The sequence below is a fragment of the Cuculus canorus genome, chromosome 5 (genome assembly GCF_017976375.1).
Source record: "Cuculus canorus isolate bCucCan1 chromosome 5, bCucCan1.pri, whole genome shotgun sequence".
Lineage (NCBI taxonomy): Eukaryota > Metazoa > Chordata > Aves > Cuculiformes > Cuculidae > Cuculus > Cuculus canorus.
In genome coordinates, this window is record NC_071405.1 from 34967260 (window position 1) to 34989577 (window position 22318).

General features: G+C 40.4%; 1 protein-coding gene across 3 annotated transcripts in view; it reads right to left on the minus strand.

Moving 5' to 3' along the window:
• Positions 1–13342, minus strand: part of BMAL1 (basic helix-loop-helix ARNT like 1) — a 54024-nt gene extending 40682 nt beyond the window's left edge. The window contains exon 1 of one of the 3 annotated variants that reach the window (XM_054066634.1): positions 13265–13342. The gene's annotated coding sequence lies outside the window, so the exon portion shown is untranslated. The other 2 variants (XM_054066631.1, XM_054066633.1) reach the window with 2 other exon arrangements.
• Between the last annotated feature and the right edge of the window lie 8976 nt (positions 13343–22318).

Sequence of the window (22318 nt, forward strand, 5' to 3'; positions counted from 1 at the left end):
AATATTTCTGGCTTTTTTCAGAGTCCTATTTTTCTGCAATGTTCACTTCAGAACATGATCTAGAGTCTCAGGCACTATTTTGCCCTGATTTTACTAAAGAAATAAAAGACTCTTTTTGTATGTTTTTTTGCCTCAGTCGCTCATCTGGTGCTCAACTGAAATGTTTTATAAGGATAGCTACTAAAGCCCCTTAAGCTATCTTCTAGGGTTCCACCTCCTCTTTCATGTGTTGAATTTATTCTTTGTCCCTAGAGGTACAAGCTTAAGACTATATTCCATAAATTCTGAAGTAACTGACTAAACACAAAATATTCATCTTTAGTAACTTAACCAAGGTATGTTAAGTGTCCCTTCACTACTACCTTCATGTTAAATCACTACATCTTTTTTTCCTAAATACAGACATCAACACATCAGATTTCTCTCCCTCTTTTGCCTCCATTAAACATCAGTTCTTGAAATGTTGTTCTTATACAAGTCATTGGTATTAAAACTTGATATTCTTATTTCAAAATACAGAAGTTGCAATTTGTCCCCCCTAATTAGTAAGATTACAGATCAAAAGTGAGGTTTGTTTTGCTTTTCAGTATTGCTAAACAAAACTCTTTGATATTACATTTTATCTATGCCTTAAAGAATATAGGAGAATCCCCAGTAGTATTTTTAACCTTTTGAGTTGTTTTAAGGAAAGGTTGTAAGACTTTTTATAGATGGTCCCCTCCTCTGCTTCAAGTTTTTCTGGTCCTCCTGTTCCTTGACAGTCTAATTAAAGCCGTGTGTCCTTCAGCCTCCTTCCACTCAGGCACATTGCAGCTAGAGAAAAGTATGTGTGTTTAATGTTAATACTGATTGCAGATTCATTCAGATTTGTTCCCTGGTGTGATCATGTTTTCTGATCTCCTCTGCAATAGGAGGAAACCTTAGCTATTTCATACAACAAACTGATATGCTGTAATTCAGGCCAAAGTTTATTTTACAAAGATATCCTGGATGAACTGATAGGTTGCAAGTATCTGCTACCCTCCTCCTACCTTTTCTGTTCCAAAGTTTAGTTCCTCTTGTTCAAAACTCCCAACTTTTCTAATCTGGATTTGAGTAGGGCCTTTACCAGCTACTAAACTTCATTTTCTCTTTCCCAGTAACCTCATCAGGTCATTAACCGAAAGGGAATTGCTTTTTCCTCCTTTGATGAAGTTTAGCAGCATTTGTTTTATCTCCCACTATGAGGTTGTGCTTGCAAAACACAGTTCATGCCTTGAACTTTTCTTTAAGCACTTTATGAAGTACAAGAAAAGTATTAAAACTATGACATAATTAACATCATACATAGCTGAAACTACTTTTGTATTCAGCTTGATTTCCTTGTTTACCAAACAAAACAAAACAAAAAAATCATTTGTTCACTTCTCTGTAACACTGCACTGGGAGCTGCCACTCAGTAACATCCTCCCACTCTCAGCCCCTTCAAACATTTGTCTTATCAGTGAGATATAAAGATGTATGTCTGTTCAGTAGCAACTTAGAAATGCACATTTTTCTTAAGCAAGATCTTGTTAAGCCACATAGGCTGTTGGAATGATGACAAAACAAACCAACCTGTACCACTTGGCTCCCTCACCAGTTAAGGTCTCCTCTGCCATCATATAATTGATACGGATCCCAACCAGCATAACAGCAGGGACAATGCCAAGTGGAAATTGCCAGAAACAATACTACTGACTAATCCTTGCTTAGATAACAAACAGTAAGGTATGAATCAGTTAGCTAGTTTATTTAATATGGAGCTACAGGGATTTTTGCAGTGCAGCAAAGACCTCTCTTTGGGAGACTCATGTGACAGAATTCTTACTTTTTTTAATTAGATTAGAAGTTGAAAATCTAAATGTTTAACCCTTTGTAACTGAAGTGTGACTGCAAGAGTTGTTAACCTCCTAGCTTCACCCTTCAGTTGTGTACTCCAGTGTATCACTGGCAGTTACCTAAATCCGCAGTGAGTTCAGAGATCCAAAACAGATTAAAACTAATACCGAAAAAAAAATATTTAAAAAAAAATCTACAAGCCAAAGTAGATCACACTACGGTGATTCAGGGAGTTAAACAAGTACCAGCATTGTACAAAGGAGGGGAAAAGATGATGAGCTCAACAGTAAGTGTAGATATAACTCACCTAGCAAACATATAGATTAACTTCCATAGGGAAATTATAGCAAGAATGAGCCAACAAAGCCTCCAGTGTAATAGAATGATTCAAGGAGCAGTTTGATAAGTAGTACTTTTTTTTGTGAGTTGCTGCTAAATAAATCTACTCACTTTATAGAAGGCTCTTTTATTGACAACTGAGTTTAAACAAATCAATCTCCAATACACAGGAGCACAGTCAAGGAAGAACCTGTACGAATGCTATTCAACATCCAAGTAATTTAGGTTTAAGAAACCTTGTTCTGTATTAGAATGGTATACAAAAACATCAAAAATATAATTGTACTGAGATGACTGACGTTTACAGACTGAGCAGTAGGGATGTGATGACTGCAAAGATAAACAGAACACAAGAATAGAGGAAGCCACCAGGAACTGACCGACCACCTCTTTTAAGAGTGGAAGATAATGATTAGTTCACATGTGGAAATGATTCTGATGAGTACACTTTTGGAAGGATGCGTGGAAAATACAGAACTACGCCATGAAGAATGACTGAAGAGAAACTTGCATGCTGCTGCCAAACAAAGACTCAGACAAATTACATCATGGGGAGGAGTTGAAAGGGATATGTTGTGTGGTATTTGAAGGTGGAAAACTATGGTACTTCACTACAATGTGCAATTAGGTTTGCTAGAAAGGGAAATTAAAGTTAATTCTCTTTATCCCTAATGTTTCTTCTTTACCTAGAACCCTGCTAATCTATCAAGAGTCTTCAAGAGTCCAGAAAAATTACTTTACCTGCTTCTTGAAATTCTCTGAAACCCACCCTTCAGTTCCCTCGAGACTTCCCTTCAGAAGTTGTACCAAAGTTATTCTCCAATGTGGTTGCCAGCACAGTATCATTCCAATACATTGCCACCGCCACCACAAACACAGACACACACAAAAGCAAACAAAGTACTCACAGAACTGAGACAAAAGGATAACAAACCCCCACAAACAGGCTTTAAGGGAGGGGGTGGAATTAATAAATTTTTGGGGGTAAAGAAATTCAGAAATTCAGCTGGGAAACCAGTTACCAGATTTTCCAAAGTTGCAAAACAAAATTCAGCAGAAAAATGGAAACATAGGTTTCACTGACAAATAACAGAAACCAGTACTTTTCCAGGTTTGTCAAGGCACACCATCATTCCACTATGTTTGTGGCTACAGGGAACTAGCAAACCACAGAAATATCCTAAAACTAGGAGATGAGTCAGATGACTGACAAAATATTTGTTTTAAAAAGCAAGAAGTATGCATCTGAAAGCCATGCCAAAGGAAGTAGATTACACAAGTTTTACAGCACAGCATGAATGAATCCATGAAGGCTCAGCTACTTGCCTGAGCACATTCTGGTTTGGGTTTTGTTTTTTTTTTCCTAAAAAGTGGTCGGAATTCCACTAGACTAATTTAAGCATCTAAAGGAACCTCAAAAGCCTTGTAAGGCTGGATTATGATAATTTAACCTAGAAACAGAAGGTTAGCAATATGCTACAATGCTAGGACTCTCATGAGATACCAATAGCACTTTTTTATTGCTTGGAGGATTTTTTTTTTTTTGCTCCTTCCAAGTTGTACAGCTATTTGGTCCTTGCTGCTGTTCATATGCTCTAGGAAAAAAAGTCATTAATTCATTTTAAGTAGAAGGCACAGATTCTCCTGTTACCTGCTCATTTGAGCCTTTGCTTACTTTCTATTTATATTCCAAATAAAGTTCAAAAGTTTTTGTAAATCTTTCTAAAATGTATAAGTCACAGCCATACAGAAAACAGATTTTCATGTCACTGAACACAAGGACAATTCTCCTGAACGTCTGTTTTCCTTACAGAAAACAGAGTATGTAGATAAACCGACAGCAATATGAGATCTATGCCAAGTTCAAAAATCATTCTTAAATTGAAATTCAAGATTCTTTTAAACAGACAGTTCCCCTCCCTGAAAGGGAGCAGAGGTGTGCACAATTAATGGACTGAAGTCTGAACCATATATTGTCTTGGTAGAAAAGAAACTTTTCTTCCTTTCACTCTTTTCTATTCCATTTCCTCTGGATTTCCTGGCAAACCTAACTGGAGACGTTGCCGGGTCTCTGCCATTTTCAGATAAATTATCAGTTTGACAACAACTTGGATGTGTGAGTGTTCAGCTCTAGTAAAGTCAAGTAATGATGGTGAATGAGCTCCTGAGAGATTTCTATATCTGAAACATTTCTATATTTGTTTATCTGGAAACCCAGAAGCATATGGGCCAGTAAGGGGAAAGGGAAGAGAGTCAGAGGTCTGGCCCAGTTACTCTTTCTTGTTATGGAAAAGATTTGTAACAATAGCACAAAAAATAGTGAAAAGCTCCACTGTGTAGCTCCAAAAAGGAAAGTAAAATTTGATTATTTTTCTGGCTTCTAGGTATCAGTATCAAAACCAGGTTTTTTTTTTTCAAAGTTATGTAGATTTATGAAAGAAATGACCCAACACAGCTTACTCCAAAAACATTCTGCCATAAATTCTCCTATTCTACATCAAGGTCACAATGTAACATATTTAAAACAGCGCTCTTCAGGCTTACTCCCTCTCTCACTTCTCCTTCAGGACTACTCAATTTGTGAACTGTGATGTTTCCTAACCTACAAAAGCACAAATGTTTATGAAGCCACAAAGTGCATGGTATCGATGAACTGAGTAATCCTAAATCATTGTCTGGGGAGGAAGAGAGTTATCCTTGAGCCACAGCAGATTCCCCAATCCAGTGCCTTTGCTCAAAAAACACATGCCATCACTATGGAGCAGAGGGACAAGATCCATCAGTGGAAATGGTTAGCCAGGAAGGAGGTGGAGATTCGATGGCAGCTACTTTGTCCGTGGCAATACAGTTCAAATGATCATCAAAACTACCTTCCAAGTACATTCACCTGCCAAAGAAGACTGCAAAGCAAAGGATTCATACATCACTATAGGACAAACTGCTGGGCACCAAAAACAGATAATTATTCTTGGCCATAGGTTTTTGCTTTTTGTCATGTCCAAATACCTGAGCACAGCCCTGGTGATACAGCCCTGAAGACCGGCGTTTCCCACACACATCCTTGAAAGTCTCCAAAATGTCATCAGCCAGACTAGAATTCTTCAGAGGAATATATGCATAAAGAAAACAGTCAGAAAACATGCACGGTGGCATCAGCCATATACAATTGTTAAAATTCACTCTGAGCTGGGAAGTTGATAATCTCTACCAGAAAGTAGAAATATCTGTTTCTATAACAGCTGACTGCGGTAATGTTCTCTCATTTTTTTTCTTCTCATCATCTTATTCTCGATGATGACAGCAGCATTAGAGTAAGATGAATGAAGAGCTACTCCAGCTAAGAAAACAAATCAGGCATTTACCATGGAAAAGTCTCATGGTCAAGTCAGATAAATTAGGACAGGAATTACTTCATTCAACAAATAATGCCAAATACAGTAATTGAGAACTCTTTATTGCCAGCTGAGGTATCTTAGACAGACTGAACTAGATTTTCATATGCTATAATAGGGAACTACTCATCTTTCCTAAGGTTGCTCTCTGGCAAGAAAACCTGATCACACTGCATGCGTCTCAGACGTGGGGGGAAAACAGTCATCATGTACAGCCCTAGAATTTATAACAGAGGTGAAAAAGAAATTTTCAGCACAAACACAAACTTGCATAAACTCATTGCTCTCACTTGTCTTTTCCCATTAAAAATATCCAATTGTCTGTCTTATATTTCTAAAATACAAATAACTTCCAGAACTTCTAGAATTTGGACCCAAACTGCATGGCAAGCATTTGACAACATTTTGAACAGATGATTTTTAATGGTTGGAGAGCACTTCAGGCAACTCTGCTTTTACGTGACAAGTCCCTCTAAGAAATTACTGAGCTGACTTGACAGGTTTCCAAAATAAACTGTAATATTCAGTGGCTACTTTGGTCATCGCAGTAAAAGAATAACTTCAAATAAGAGAAATAGGATAATTTTTCTAAAAGAAAAAACAAAAAACAAAAACTATTTTTATACAGAGAAACTACAATATTTGCAATAAATATTTCCAGGCTACTGTATAACTTCTCTTCATGCATGATTCTTCACTAAACATGGCACTGTGAAAATGAAAGGCTGCAGCTGACGTTTAAAGTTTCCTAATTTCACATAAAATCACTAGAAATTAAGTACTATGTAAAAAGCATTAATCAAAATAGAAGTACTATCAATGTAAAAAGCATCTAACATCATAAACTTAACTTAGACTTCAAAATCTATGGTGATAAAAACTCTTCAAAACTCACAAAGCCATAGTAAACTAGCTATAGATCAAAACTACAGTATAATTTTACTTTATGACAACAAGTTTGCCAAATGTTCTGAAGCTTTATCAGCTCATTAAGGAAAAAATAACAAGAATCTAGACATCAGAGCCTTGCAAGGTCAAACTTAAGTAAGTTTCTGGATTTATGAATTTGGGCCATATCCCAAGTATAACACCAAAATATTCTTAAGTACACTGACAGCACAGTGTTAACATTCACTTTGTTATGTTAACTCAGTGAATTCGTTTAATCTATAACAAGCCAATCTTTAAACGCAAATTCGAAGATTACATTAAATGGCTTGGAAAAAAAACATACTGGGAAAGGGAACAGAGGAATAAATAGGCGTCCTGTTTGCCAGTCAACAATTCTAGAACTGCAAACTGGAAAATCCAACACGGTCAAGACAAGGTCAGAAAACACACTCTAACAAACCCAAAAGACTAACATCTGGGTTTCTGCAATATAGTCTGGATCCCAGAATTTACCCTTGAAAAATTACTAGGCCGTTCAAGTCTACAGGCAAAACAATTACTATTTTAAAGGGTATATTAAAACTAATATGCTGGTAGCCAGACTGCAGCATAAAGTCCAAATCTCAGGAAGATTTAAAATACAATTATCAGAGGTCCTTGAGTGAAGGGGAGAAATGAAAGCAGAACTCAAACCAAAGCCATTTTGCTGTCACACTCTCAACACAAATACAAGGCATACATGCAAACTAAAGGGTACGTTTTATTACTTTTTACCATACAATTTTGCTTTAACTTGGAACACAAGACCTAAATTTCGGAATGCTGCAAGACAAAAGCATAGATAACAGAGAAATCCATTCATAACAATTCACGAAAAAAAAACCCAACCAGATCAGTTTAAGGCAACTACAAAATAAACAGTTTTAAAGACAGAAAAAACACTCTTAAAAATTAAAATAAAAGCACCTTATTTTCTCCTGTTTTTTCTAGCAAGTAACTTTTCCTTCTCCCTTCACTCCATTAATATTCTGCAGTACAGCATTATTTAGCAATTTCTATCTCACTCTTTCTGATGTTGTCTTTTTTTTTTTGTCAGACAAACTAGAAAAGGCAAAGGTACTTTAAAGAAGTTTCCAAGATAAAAAGAACTTTAGATCAAGAATAATATGAATTTCTGAGTCCTCCAGTAGTCTTATTTCATTCTCCCTCCAATATCTACATCAACCCCAAATGGGTAAGACTAACTTTAAAGATTTCTGAGTAGTCTTGTATCAAGACAACATCAATGTTAAAATACGTGGATTCTATGAACTTACTTTTAGCTGACACAGAACGGAATTACTGCAAACTGTTGCAATTGAATAAGCAGATATGACTTATTATAAAATGCCTTCCTATTAAAGTGGTTTCAGAGACAAGGAGCCAATAGGCACTGCTTTGGAATGGCCAAATGTAACCTTCCCAGCACTACAGCAACTGCACACTGGAAGATGTATTTCCATCACAGCCACACTAAGGACCGTTAAGGATTTAGCAATTTGTTTGCTGCTTCCTTTACACAAGGTGCCACTAAATTGCCTTGTACCTGGGGAAAAGAGAGACTACTAACTTTTACAAGACAAAAGCTGTCAAAACAAACATGAACACTACAACCACCTTCCTCAACTGCTTATATTCATATGAATGAGTTTCTTTAACATAGTAGAGAACGTTAACATCTTGGACTACAAGAAATCTGGCTAGTTATTTCAGCATTCCAAAATCCTGCCAATGATATTTCTTGCTCTATAAGTAGCCTACTGGCACCATTCCTACAGAAAACCAACCTACTAAACTACAGCATGGCTTCATCTCAGGGTCACAAGTTGTTCTGACACCCGCAGCTGATCTGGAAGTGTGTCTGACATCAGAGACATTGAATAACAGCTTCTCAAATGGCAGGAGACTGAAAAGGTTACAAATTCTGTATGCGCTGGCTAAGAAATACCTTTTTGCAGCTGCAAAGGAGAAAAGATAACCTGAACACAGAGAAGAAAGGTGAGTCCTTGCAGGCAAGGAAGGGGCAGGGAACACAGTCAGTCCTGCACTGCACACACAAAGAAGACATTATCAACCACGTCTTGAATTGAATTAAATGATGCAATCACTACAGGAATAGAAACAGCTACAATAAATTCGAAATAATATCAAATGCAACAGAAATTATCATTCTTCTTTTGGACAAAGATTGAAATGTCAGGGTATTTCTTTAGTTAATGAGTATTCCAGACTACCAAAGCCTGAAGATGCTGTTTTGATCAGCATTCTTCTGTAGAATGGATTAAAAAAGAAATTACATTTCTCAACATCTGGTGAAAGATCAGGTTTCCAAGGAGATGAAGTCTGGGCCTTGGATAAGTAGCCTGACTGCATTTTTCCATCAAAGTGAGGTAAAGAAAGGCAGGTGCAATATGCAGTTCATGCCAGTGAGATATTAATCTGAATAGCCACCCCATTCAAAATAAAGTCTAATTAAACACACACCACAGATGTATGCAGATAAAACCCCAATTTGATAATTACAACAGGGATCTCTTCCTCCCACAAAAAAAAAAAAACAAAAAAACAAATTGGAAATAAAACTTAAATAGGCTTTTTAAACAACTTAATACACAAACTCTTAAAAAAGAAAAGCATTCTCACTTTTCAAGTAAATCATTTTGTGTTCTGTTTCAGTGTCTTGAGTTTCACCTACACAACACGACAGGAGCATGCAAAAGTCATAGGTGAAGATTGCTGGGTTCGGTTTGTTGTTGTTTGAACCATACAAATGACCAATTTGCATTTGATCTAACTAAAACAGGAACAGATTAACTATTGCAATGTGAAACTACCACATACATACATATATATATATATGCATCCATGTGTATACAGACACACACACAAGGAAGAGTATACCTTAAAAGAGTATACTCTTAAAAAGACTGAAAGACAAAATTGAAAGCTCTTTCACTGTTCTTGAAAATGCCACAAAACACCTCCAAACCACAGACCCAAGTTTCTATGGACTGATTAAGCAGAGCTGTCAACAACTTGGAGCACAAGTTGATGCCGAGTTCCAGTCAGAATCATATCTCAGCTACTACATTTATCAAAATCAACTATTTCAGACTGAAGTTTTTCCAGTACAGTAAGTGCCAGCAAGGAATGTTTCAAACCATGCTTAATGTACTAAAGTAAATAGAGTAACCTGAAGTATTCTTTGTGTTCTGTAAACTTACTGAGAACAAGGAAGCTACGCAAGCTTAAAAATATGTACTTATTTTGGACTTCTCTTTGCAGTCATTTGCATATTGTATGCCTTTACACATCTTTTAACGAAGACAAACTTCAGAGAACTTTACATTTTCAAATACTTGAGAATATAGCTACCCACTTTTTGCTACTTTGCTGCCCTCTTTCAAAAGCAGAGCTATGCAGAAAACCAATGATAAAGGTTTAAAATGAAAAGCATAGAAGTTATAGAAATAAAAAGGAAAACCACTAAGAGATGTACCAAATTCACTTTGTTTTCCGTAACAACAACATATTCCTTCAGGTTTCCCAATACCTCCTATCAAAGTGTAACCACACAGCCAATTGTCTCTGTGCTGAAAACTGCTTAAGATATTGAATTTAAGCATGGAAACAGAGCTTCTTTATAGCTCTAAACTAATCAACCCATGTCTCATGGTATTTCCAGCACGCTTGATATCAATTCACTTTGAAAAACTGTCTTACTCATATGCAGCACGCAGACCTATGACTTTAGGTCTCAGCTTTGTCATCATAGCCTTGCAAAAATCTAAGGAGCTGTGTATAACTGTAAGTTCTGCCAAGTAAATTAAATCAATGTTCACTTGTTCCTATTCCTGTTTTCCCAGGTATTCCCTGGTATTTGAAGGGGGAAAAATAATCTCCAATAAACTCCCCCTAAAAACATCACCTTCCTAATACATCCTCAGTAATGGTCCCCAAAACCAGCAGGTCTCTCAGTAGTAGGTGGAAACAGTGACATGGAGGCAGGCCCCAACTGCAGCACTGGCTTATGGAATCCCACCTACAGTTAAGTTAGTTTACTGACACCCCCGTGTCACCCCAAAGTGCCCTGTAGGGAAGAACAAAACAGCACAGCTGTCCTCTCCGTGGTACTTCCTTCTTGTCCAGGCAGTCACCTGCTACACTTCTTTTACAGACACGGAGTCTACGCAGCACCATCGACCACAACTGTCATACAGACAGATGACGGAAATGCACAGTGTGGAAGAGAATATGGGATAATACAGTGTATTATCTGTGTTATTACTGCGTATTACTCTATAACCACAATATTTTATTGGGTTACTTTAAAGTCCATTTCTACAAGTAGGCATAAAAAATATGAATGGTCACAAGAAACACAAACCCACAAAACTGAGAAGCAGTAAACACTTTCCCCTTAATAGGCAACTGTAGTTTAAAATATTCAGATGAGAAATCTACAGTTTCTGACAGTTCAAATAGCTATTTACGTTTCCATATTCCTAAAGCATACAAAACACACATTCTTTCGAGGGCAGAGTTTAACCTCAACCTTCTGCAAGACTATGTACAAAGACAGTTAGATAGTATTACTAGTTAATTACAACAACCTTTCTTTTTTTCCCCTACAAACTTAGCTGCCATCTCTGTATTATCTGTTATTCGCATTTTAAAAGTCTTTTTGACAAAAGAAAAGATATACTAACCAGGCAAGCAAGTATTTCAATGCTAACCTATTTAAAAACTACATTTTAAATTGTGGGTGTTTTTTATTTTGAACATTCAAGGACCAATGTTTTGAAGAAATTCCTACTTAAAGACTGATTGAGTTTCTTAAAGAGATTCAAAATGGCTTAAAAAACTGATCGCTCTCTGCAGTTGTGCCTCTACCTTAAACAATAAGAAAATTCTTAGAAATTGCTGTATGCACATCTGCTTCAAAAGCAAGAAAACATACCCACTGATTTCTTCACCGTTATTTTCAAATATGAAAACCTTTCCAAAATTGTTATAATTGATGCACCGAGTAACAGAAACCTCAGCAATTAAAAATGCAAACTGATTCCTCTGCCTCTCCAAGCACAAAACTCCCAATCTCGAGAAGCCGCCTTAACATTGCTAGTATTCTATAGTCACTGTCGAAGAAAACATCCTCCCTCCTGTTGACAGTCAAGATGCACATCCAGCTGTCAGAAACAACCCAAGAAGCAACAGCACCAGGGATCACTGCCTCAGGACCCTCAGGCTCACCATCAAACATGTGAGAGGTAACCCAGCTGCACCGTTAGGAAGCGAGGAACACACAGTTGTGGGAATGGCTTTGGCTGCCTGCAGGTAGGGCTAGGCTTGGTGCTACAGTCACAACCCATAGAGATTTCCAACCACAACCATCATTTCACTGTTTGACACAAACACTCCCAGGCCTCACCTAAAGCAGACTTTATCCCAAGGCACCTGAAGGTCCATGGGATCAGCTGCAGGATGGAGGTGAACAGGATCCATTCCTGCTACAGGGGAAGGGGCACTGACACCTCCGCTCAGAGACTTACCTCAGCCTCCACATACCAGCCCCGCACGAGGAACAAGACTGGCATCCCTGTCCTCCCCTTGCCCCAAAGGGATGTGCGGGCAGCAGGACCTCAGGCCCAGCTCTGCTCCAGATTTGTCCCTGTCCTCTCCTTGCCCCATGGACAGTGTGCAGGCAGTGGGAGTCCAGCCCCAGCTCTGCCTCAGCGCTGCCTCTGTCCTCGCCTCACCCCATGGGGAATGCCTGAGTAGCAGGACCCCAGCCCCAGGCTTTGCCTCAGCTCTGCCTCTGTCCTCCCCTTACCCCGTGGGGGATGCCTGGGTAGCAGGACCCCAACCTCAGGCTTTGCCCATGTCCTCCCCTCGCCCCAAAGGGGATGCACAGGCTGCGGGACCGCAGCCCCCAGTTCTGCCCCTGTCTACCCCTTGCCCCAAAGGGATGCCCGGGCAGCAGGACCCCGGCACCAGCTCTGCCCCAGCTCTGTCCCCATCCTTCTCTCACCCCACAGGGGATGCACAGACAGTGAGACCCCAGCTCCAGCTCTGCTCCAGCTCTGCCCCTGTCCTCCCTCACCCCATCGGGAAGGGCGAGCAGCGGGACCCCAGCACCAGCTCTGCCCCTGCCCTCCCCCTCACCCCACCGGGGATGTGCAGTCAGTGGCCCCCAGTTTCAGCTCTGCTCCAGCTTTGTTCCTGTCCTTCCCTCGCCCCAAAGGGGATGCCCGTGCAGCGGGACCCCAGTCCCAGCTCTGCCCCTGTCCTTCCCTCGCCCCAAAGGGATGCTCGTGTAGCGGGACCCCAGCTCTGCTCCTGCCCTTCCCTCGCTCACAGGGGATGCCTGGGCAGCGGGTCCCCTCGCCCACCGGTGACCCCCGGGCAGCGGCACCCCAGCCCCTCGGGGGAGCTGCGTCCCGCGGGGCCGCCCGCGGTGCTGTCCCCCCGCCGAGCCCCCGCCCCGGGGCCGCCGTCCGGCCCGGCACAGACCGGCCCCGCCGCGCCCCCCACCCCTGCCGGGCCTGCCGGGGGCCGCAGCCCCGCCGAGCCGCCGCCCCCCGGCATCCCCCCGCCGTTACCGGCTCGATGCCAGCCCCTCGCCCGGGGCGGGGAGGGAGGGGGTCGCGGTCCCTCGGCCACGCGAGCGGCGCCCGGCGCAGGGAGCCCCCGTCCCTGACCTACTTTCCGCCTGGCTTGCCACCCAACGGCGCACCACTAACCTACTTTCCAGCCAATGGCGCCCTCCTCCGCACCCTGACCGGACGCGCCCGCCCGCCAACGGGCAAGCGGCTCCGCGGCGGCGTCACCCAATGGTCGCCCGCCGAGAGGGCAGTGCCCGCCCTCCCGCACCGCAGCCAATCGCCGACGCCGTCTGCGGGAGCGACCAATCAGAAAGGTGGACGGCAGGTTTGGTCCCGCCCCCTTGCCAGGGGCGGAGCTAATCGCAGGAAAGGGGAGGGGCTGCGAGGGGCCGCGCGGGACCCGGATGTGGCGGAGCTGCAGTGGGGCGCCCGCAGCCCCTCCACGCCGTGATGGGGCTCGCGTGACGTCAGCCCGCGGCGTGACGTCACTCATTGAGAGGCTGCCGGGGAGGGGACTCCCTCCGAGTATGCTCCAGTTACAAGTGGAGTATTATTGATTTAACCTAAGTTTCATCTAAGTAATGGTGTTTTTTGAAAGTTAGACAGAAGGTCCTTCACATTTTCTTTCTTTCAGTGTTTTTTGAGACACTGTTCATTCATTGGAGGTGATAAAGCGTTGTGTTCAGCGTGATCCATGCTGAACAGATGCCTCTTCTGTGATCACCTCTGTTTGCAGCCTTTCCCCGTCTCAATTACAGGGTCAGGCAGAGCTCGCTCCAAAGCTCTGAATGAGCAAGAGATGTGACTGTTGAGAATAATAATGTTAGAATTCATAAAATTCATAACATTCATAATAATGTTAAAATTAGACCTTGGAAAGTAATAGAATACAAATAAGATTTCAGGGAAAATTTACACATATGCATGTAAATGGGAAATATATTAAATCGTGGCATCATAAAATGGTTTGGATTGGAAGGGACCTTAAAGATCATCTAGTTCCAATCCCCTGCCGTGGGCAGGGACACGTCCCACCAGATCAGGCTGCCCAAGGCCCCATCCAACCTGGCCTTGAACACCTCCAGGGAGGAGGCATCCACAACTTCCCTGGGCAACCTGTGCCAGTGCCTCATCGCTTTCAGAGTGAAGAAGTTCCTCCTTACGACTAGTCTAAATCTGCCTGTCTCCAGTTTATACTCATTGCCCCCATTCCTATCACTACAAGCCTTTGTAAACAACCCCTTCCCAACTTTCCTGTAGCCCCTTCAGGTACTGGAAGGTCACTGTAAGGTCTTCTCTGAGCCTTCTCTTCTCCAGGCTGAACAACCCCAACTCTCTCAGACTGTCATCGTACAGGAGGTGCTCCAGCCCTCTGATCATCTTTGTAGCATCCTCTGGACCCATTCCAACAGCTCCATATCCTTCTTATGTTGAGGATTCTGTAACCAGTTCTTGTCTCGTTGCACAGGATTGATGGAGCCAATCCCAAACATGCTTTCTCCCATATCCACTCCCTCATGTTGCCCAGGTCTGATAAAGGGTGCTTGCTTTCTAAAACTCCAAAATGAGACTTAGAGAGTTTATTTGCTGGGATTTTTTGATATCACCTCTGTGACAAGGACAGGGTGCCAGAGACAGGCCCAGCTTGGAGTCACAGCCCTGCTGGTCTCCCTGCTTATACTGGGGACAACCTGGCCCTGTGGCTGGCTCTGGCCTGTTGGCATGGTCTCCCTGCCCTTGCACTTCCCTGCTGTGGGTTCACCATCATCACCTTGTGATGGTGCGTGTCTTTTAGCCAAGCACCACCTCAGCTGCATCCATGGACTGCAGTGTTGTGCTTGATGTTGGCAACCTGCCTTGAAAAATCCTGGCTTTGTGTCTGCCTTGCAAGAGGAGACTGAGGGTAGACTTCATCACAGTGTACTGCTTCCTTACAAGGGAATGAGGAGGAGCAGGCACTGATCTTTTCTCTCGTGGCCGATGATAGGACCTGAGGGAATAACAGGAAGATGTGCCAGGTTTAGACTGGATATTAGGAAAAGATTCTTCATCCAGAGACTGGTGGAGCAATGGAACAGCTCACCAGGGAAGCAGTCATGGTGCCAAGACTGACAATAATCAAGAAGCTTTTGGACAACGCTCTCAGACTCATGGTGTGAATTTTGGGGTTATCCTATTCAGGGACAGGAGTTGGACTCAATGATCCTTGTGGGTCCCTTCCAACTCAGGTCATTCTATGATTCTGTGTGTGCCTGGACACAATCTGATGTGGCATCACACACTGTATATTGGGAGTCCTCACACAACAGCTTCACAGCACTCTTCATGATGTCTCCGAAGCACGTGTGATGCTGCCATCAGTTACACTACCATAAATGCTCCCAATGTGGATGTATAATGCCAATGCTGCTTGCAGCAGTAATCTTATTCAGCATGTGGTAAAGGCCAGTGATGGAATATAGTAAAGCCATCTACTACACCATGTTATGGTCTAAATTTAGCTAACGCATGCAGCAGTGCTGGCATGTGAAGGGGATGTGTTGCAAGAACATAATCATAGAGTAGCCGCTTTCAAATGCAAACATTTGCTAAATGTGATTTTATTATTGCTACATCAGATTACCATTGCAACATGATAATTGTCTTAACATTTCCTGTCCTGTGATGCCACCTCACAAATGTTTGGTTTACATTTACTAGTATAACATCACCAGGGAAGCTTGGATTGCAGCGTGATCACATCACAGCATGGCTGTGGTTGTTCCCGTCTACTATCACAGAACATGAACTCACCCTATGACAGCATTAAGGTTTGGCTTCCACCTAATTGAACTGGATCTCAACACAGACAACAAGTGGCCCCTGCTGGATGCAAACTTCCTGTTCACATCAGGATATTCCTACTCCAGGGAGAACAAGTTAAATAAAATACGGTACTTTAGCAAGATGTGTTACCATGAAGAAAATGGAGAAAATGCAGCTGGGGTTTTTTTTTGTTTTTTTTTTGGTTTTTTTCAGCAACTGTTCTAGTGGTTCTGCTTTGATTTGTTTAAGTGCACAGAAGTTATGGAGGTGGAGAAATCTCCTTGACTACTTCTATTTCACAAGTCTTTGTAGTTTTCAACATTCTTTCTACCAACCTGTAGAAATAATCTTCCTTACGGACTCAATCACATACTGTCTGTTTTAATGAGCCCAGTGACTGTTGTAGGGAATGATGCCAAGAGTAATGGTCTTTAGCTATTTCTGTAGGAAAGCAGCTTAACAGGCCATATGTCATATTTCTCAGCAACTGAATGTTTTGAGTTGTTTTTATACCGTAGTTTCTATTCATGAGATATTAAAGAAAATAACAGCATCTGGTTAATCACATTCTGATTTTCAGCATATGAGGGTATATATCAATCCTTTTTTTAAAATAGATTTTAAGTTCAGTGCAGGGAATTTCTCTCTGTAGGTCAGTAAGACTATTATACCTTAAAATTTTAAAGGTGTGAAGTTTATCACTGAAGAGCTAAGAAATGACACTTTTGAGTTTAGGTCTCAACCTGAGTTCAGCTGCTGTTGCCTGAAGAGTTTGCATCACCCTTCTGCCATGCATTCCTAAGCACAAAAAGCAAATGGAGAGGTAAGGCTTGAGCAGAGGTAGAATGCTTTCTCCTTAAAGGGTAGGACCTGAAGGAGCTCTTGAAACTGAGATCACACCACAAACCATGGAATCTGCTAGAATGAATGGCTCAGTTGTGTGCTCTGCTCGGGGTTCTGTGCACCGATGTGTCTGATGCAATAGGAAAAGCATTTCTTCATCCAATCAACTCTGACCTCATAATTTTCAGATTTTATGCCTTTTTTTAATTAGAGAGTACATTATGTATTAAGCTGAAATTCAGCTGCCTCATTGACTTATGTTAATGTGTTAATGGTTCCACCATGTTTAAACATGGCTTTCTGGCTTAAAATTATGATTTTAAAACAGGAAGAGAGAGTGCTATGTGGTGATTGTTCTGAAAATTGTCATTTATTAATAGAATGTTAGAACAACTGCCCTATGTTCCAACCAGTTGGTTTTCTTTACTGTAGTCACATTTGAGTGCTACAGTAACAGTTTTCCTACTCTTAGGGTTTTGACTTTGTGGCAAGAGTAGAGGGTGTGATCTTCATTAAATGCAGCCTACTTAAGGTATAATAGGGCTATGTATCAGCGGTTTCACTTTAAAATCTACAATCTTTAATTAGTTTTTTGAAGACAGATATCTAGTCACGTGCACAAAAAAAAAGAGTCTAGTTTTTCAAATGATAACTGGAAAACTGGTATTTTTTTTTGGTTGGTTATTTTTTTTTTCAGGGGTTTCCTTCAAACAGTCCCTGATGTATCTCTGGAACAACAACAGATGTTCAGAAGTAACCTGCCAAGATACTCCTTTGATGTTTTACTTTTGTTTTCTCTGAAGCATGAATCATGACCCCAGTTAGAGATAGGAAGGGACACAAATCTGTGAGTCTTTGTAGTATGAGTTTTTGTAAAATAGTTTTGAGATAGCGTTATGTGGTGGGTTTTTTTAATGTCCTACATAATATGTCTAAGATATGCTATAATATTTGAGCACCTAACTGTGGATCCATCTACTTTACAGCGTCTTATACAGCTTCTTTTGTTTACAGATTTTCAGACAGGCAATATTAACTTTCCTGCCTTGCAATTTTATCCAATCTCTTACTTTGTTTGGCTCTTGACATACAGGTTATGATCTTACCTGTATGTTATAGCTCATGAAAAATTAGCAAGACTTAAAGACTTGAATATCTGGTTTTGTTGTTCCATTTATACTTCAAAACACCCAGAGATGTAATAAGCCATATTTCTCACTGTTACACAAAGCTGGTATGACAGAAAAACCGGGAAACTATGGCTTGGAACTGTTTGCAGGCTGATGCAAAAGCCCCCACAATGGTGGTCTATTTACTGTAGTCTGTCACAGCTCATGTGTGGCTGGCTCAATCCTCTTCAAAACAAAAATTTTATCTTAATGAGCTATTGCTTACTCATTTTTTTCAGGATTCTTCAAATTCTTGAAGTATTACAACACCTAAGCCAGGGGAATGTTAGGGTTTTTGGCTTTTGTTTGTATAAGCACTTGTTACTTTAAAGAGTATGTACTTACTCCTACCACAAGATTTCCAAATTTGAGCATTAAACATAAATATAAAGCAAGAAATTTCGACTTTTTCATGTGCCTGCTTCTTTCTGAGCTCTTTAAAATCCATTCTTTGTCCTCACTTTTGTCATAATTTCAAGGGCTAGAAGCTTGTTTCAGAGAAAAAGAGAAGATTCTTATACAATCCATTGATTTCAGCCCTGTGGTCTCTAAGAACACCAATTAATATTCTGAAACTCAACAGAAACTCAGAAAAGTTGGCAATCCAGTATCTGGCAGCATAACAAGAACAGGCAGAAGACTCTAATGAGGAAAATGAGGCTGAAGCCAGGGAGTTAAGAAATTCTAAGTACTTCTCTGCAATATATTTTCAATCTTTATGGAAGGCTCAGGAGGAAGAATTTCTATCTTTATCTGGATTCAAGCTTAATGGAGGTCAAAGCACTTTCAGAGTTTTTGCTTCATTAAAAATATATGGAATTTAATTAGGTTTTCAGAGACTGGAAGACTGAACTTGAGAGATGGTAGATTCTATATATGTTAATAAAATTCTATTGAATAAAATATTTTAAATTAAAAACCTATAAGGTTAAAGTCTTTTGGAATAGCAACATTTTTCCATTAGGGGCTAGTCTTCCTATTGTTATTTGCATTTTTCTAAAATTTTATCAAAATATTTATTGAAGTTTTATTTACCATTTTTGTTGATTAAAACATCAGTATCCATTCTTGGAGTAATTTTGATTTAACACTATATTACTTTCTGGGTTTTTAACTCATCATATATAAACCTAGAATTAGCTGGTGTGAGATTCTTGCCTCCCCCTTGCAAAAAAAAAAAAAAAAAATCCAGAAGCCATTTTCCTAAGAAAGAATTATACCAAATACAGTCTTGAAATCCCTACCTGCATTTCTTCAAGATTTGGTGCAGAGAGATCCAGGATGGACTTCCTTTTCATGCCTTTTCATGGGAGGAGGTGTTAAAATTTTGTGTGGTCCAATGGCAACTGGATGTTTGACTAAAACTAATCTGTTTCTTACTAGCAAGAAAAGCTATAACTTTTATAGCTTTTTTTCTTTATCTGTCTTGCACCCTTATAAGAGTGGTGGTAGCTTCACTTGAACAGTAGCATGAGAAAGAATCTTTCTCTTAGAACATTGAAAAAAAATCTGTTGGGCATTAGTTGCTACATTTCAGGAGCGTAACAACATTCCTCTGGTAGGGTAAAGGTTGATTTATTGTTGGAATAAAGCTTCATTTAAGAATAACAAAATCTATCAAATCTGTAAGCTGAATTTCACAGAACAGCCAGAGCAAGACGACAGATATGTAGCTTTGACTTGAAATGAGTGTAAGAATCAGCAAGGGAAAGAACTAAGAAGACTTTCCTAATGGAAATGAAAAATTGAAAACTTTTCAACCAGCCTTGTTTTGTTTGTTTTAAGAGGTAAGTAAGAAGCAGAATCCGTTGAACAGAAAGGGATAGCTGGAGCTCTAAATGTCATTTAAACATTTGAAGAGCAATTTTTTCTTTTAACTAATTAACAGCCACAGACTCCATTAATTAATTAAGTATAATATTTGCAGATTGGAAAAACAGGCCTAGAGATAAATGAGTTGGCCAGGGTTACACCCACATACTAAGTCAGACACAAAGCCACAATTAGAACTGGAGTACTTCGCTGGCAGCCTTCTACAGAGTTTGGTTAGCCACTCGGCACCTCTGCTTGCTTTTTCATCAGTTACACAAAGCATTTTAGCTGTTTTCCAAATAAAGTATGGTGCTTTGGACATTATGAAATATTTAAGAACTAGAGACTTGAGTCTATTTTCAGTTAATGCTGACAGCTCTAATAGAATCATAGAATGGTTTGATTTGGAAGGGACCTTAAAGATCGTCTAATTTCACCCCCTCTGCCATGGGCAGGTACACCTCCCACCAGACCAGGCTGCTCAAAGCCCCATCCAACCTGGCCTCGAACACCTCCAGGGATGGGGCATCCACAACTTCCCTGGGCAACCTGTGCCAGTGCAGATTGCTTACAAATCCATGGTTTTATTAGAGGATGGTGTAATTTGAATCCATTCTTTTAGGATTTCCAGGGTGACAGGCTAAAATATGACAGTGGGACAGTGATTTTTTTGTTTGTTTGTTTCATATTGTAATTATACTAGACTTTATTCTGAAGTTTTTACTTAATTCTTACTTAGTCAAAATTTGGCATTGGTTTCATACTGATGCCATTTGGTGTTTGGAGTAAGGCGTACAAGGTTAAACACATGACATAGCACATCCCCTCAGCAGTACATGTTTCTATACCCTGACAGTGTTTTAAGGTAACATGCGTTCAATGTTATGATTAGCTGTAGACAGCAACCATCTTTTAAAGAGAAAGAGCAATAGGTCTTTTATGTTCACAATCAGCCATGGTTTCTCTATTGTATCCTGACAATTATTTAAGTAGTCTATTTACTTTGATACTCACTGTTAGAGAAGCAACATTGTTGTTGCCAGAGAAAATGCGTGCTATTTTAAAGACAGCAAAAGCAGACGGTTTCTGAGGCTTATGGGTATATCAACCAGTAGGTGTGCCTGGAGTGTTGTAAATGGGAAAGGTGGGAGGACTCCAGCTTGTTATTAGTAGATGCAGAAAGACAGGAAGTGCTTAGGGAAGGCTTCCCTCTTGTTCTGTGTTCCAGGCAAGTTATTCAGCCAAACACATGAATCACAAAGCAGACTAAGAGGGAGTTTCTGTGTGACATGAAAACAACAACTGCTTTTTAAAGTCTGAAAAGTCAAACGATTTGGTGCTTTTGTGCTGCTGCATATTTTTCATGGGGAAGTAGCAACCCCAGGAATATTTGACAAGTCTTAGTGCATGAAATGTGAAGTTTATATAAGAGATAGCATCTTACTCGTCAGCTGTTCTATTTTAAGCTCTGTTCAGCATGGGGACTTTAATTTTGTGATCTCTTTGGACAGCAGCTGGTACAAGGGACTTTTACATTGGTTGACATCTTTACAGTCTAAAGGATAGTTAACATAACCCTGTAAAACCTATTCTCACACTTGTGCTTAGTCACTAATATTCCATCTTAGTGTATTATTTTCTCCCATGCACATCTTCTGTCCATTTCATGTTAAAAAAAATAGGTCAGTGTATCGACAGCATTAAAGTTAGTCCGCAATAATGTTTTCCTGTGATATGATCTAAATATATATATACAGCATATGCTATAAAATGGATGTGCTATTTCAGTGACTGAAAAAGGCAACATAAAGGAATCCATAGTAACGTATGTTGGGAATAAATTCCTGAGACTAGCTCAAATAACAGAATAGACAGTATGTCTTAATTAATTATATACAAAGACAAGCTACATACATGATCTAGATTCACTTGGAAATATTTACATGGTGTAAGTGTGAAAGTTCCAACATAATTCCAAAATCTTACAGTTATCAAGTAGTCTACCTCTTGTTCCAAAGTCCTAGGACTTTGCCTATCTGTTCAGGTGAAGAGGAAAGTCTTTTATGTCTTTGTGGATTTTGAATACCTGAATACCTGAATACCTGAATAGCTAAACAAATAATATAATAGTCATGACGGAAGCTGAGGACGTCTGTTCCTGAAGATGCTTGGGAAAAAGATTGATGAGAAGGAAGGAGAAAATACAGAACAGTATTGAGGTATGGCAGGCATTGGACCCTGTACACAATATGAAGTGGAGCTGTGTGTCCAGCCAGCCCGCGGTGCTTTTTCCTTGTCTTCCCTCATCTCCACATGCCATTCCTGGGCCCAACCAGCACTTGAGCCCTGATAATATTTGCTTGACTTAGATGCTCAAGGAGCTGTGCACTAGGGTATATGAAGAGTGGGAACTGAAGCTAGGAAGTAGAAGAATGTCACACTGATGACTGCAGGTGCTGTAAGGGTAATTTGACTCTTTTCTCAACAGAAAAACTTGGCTAGGAAAGGTAGAAAGCTACTTTTCTTTGCACATTTTATTTTATGCATGAGTGAACTGGCTTCC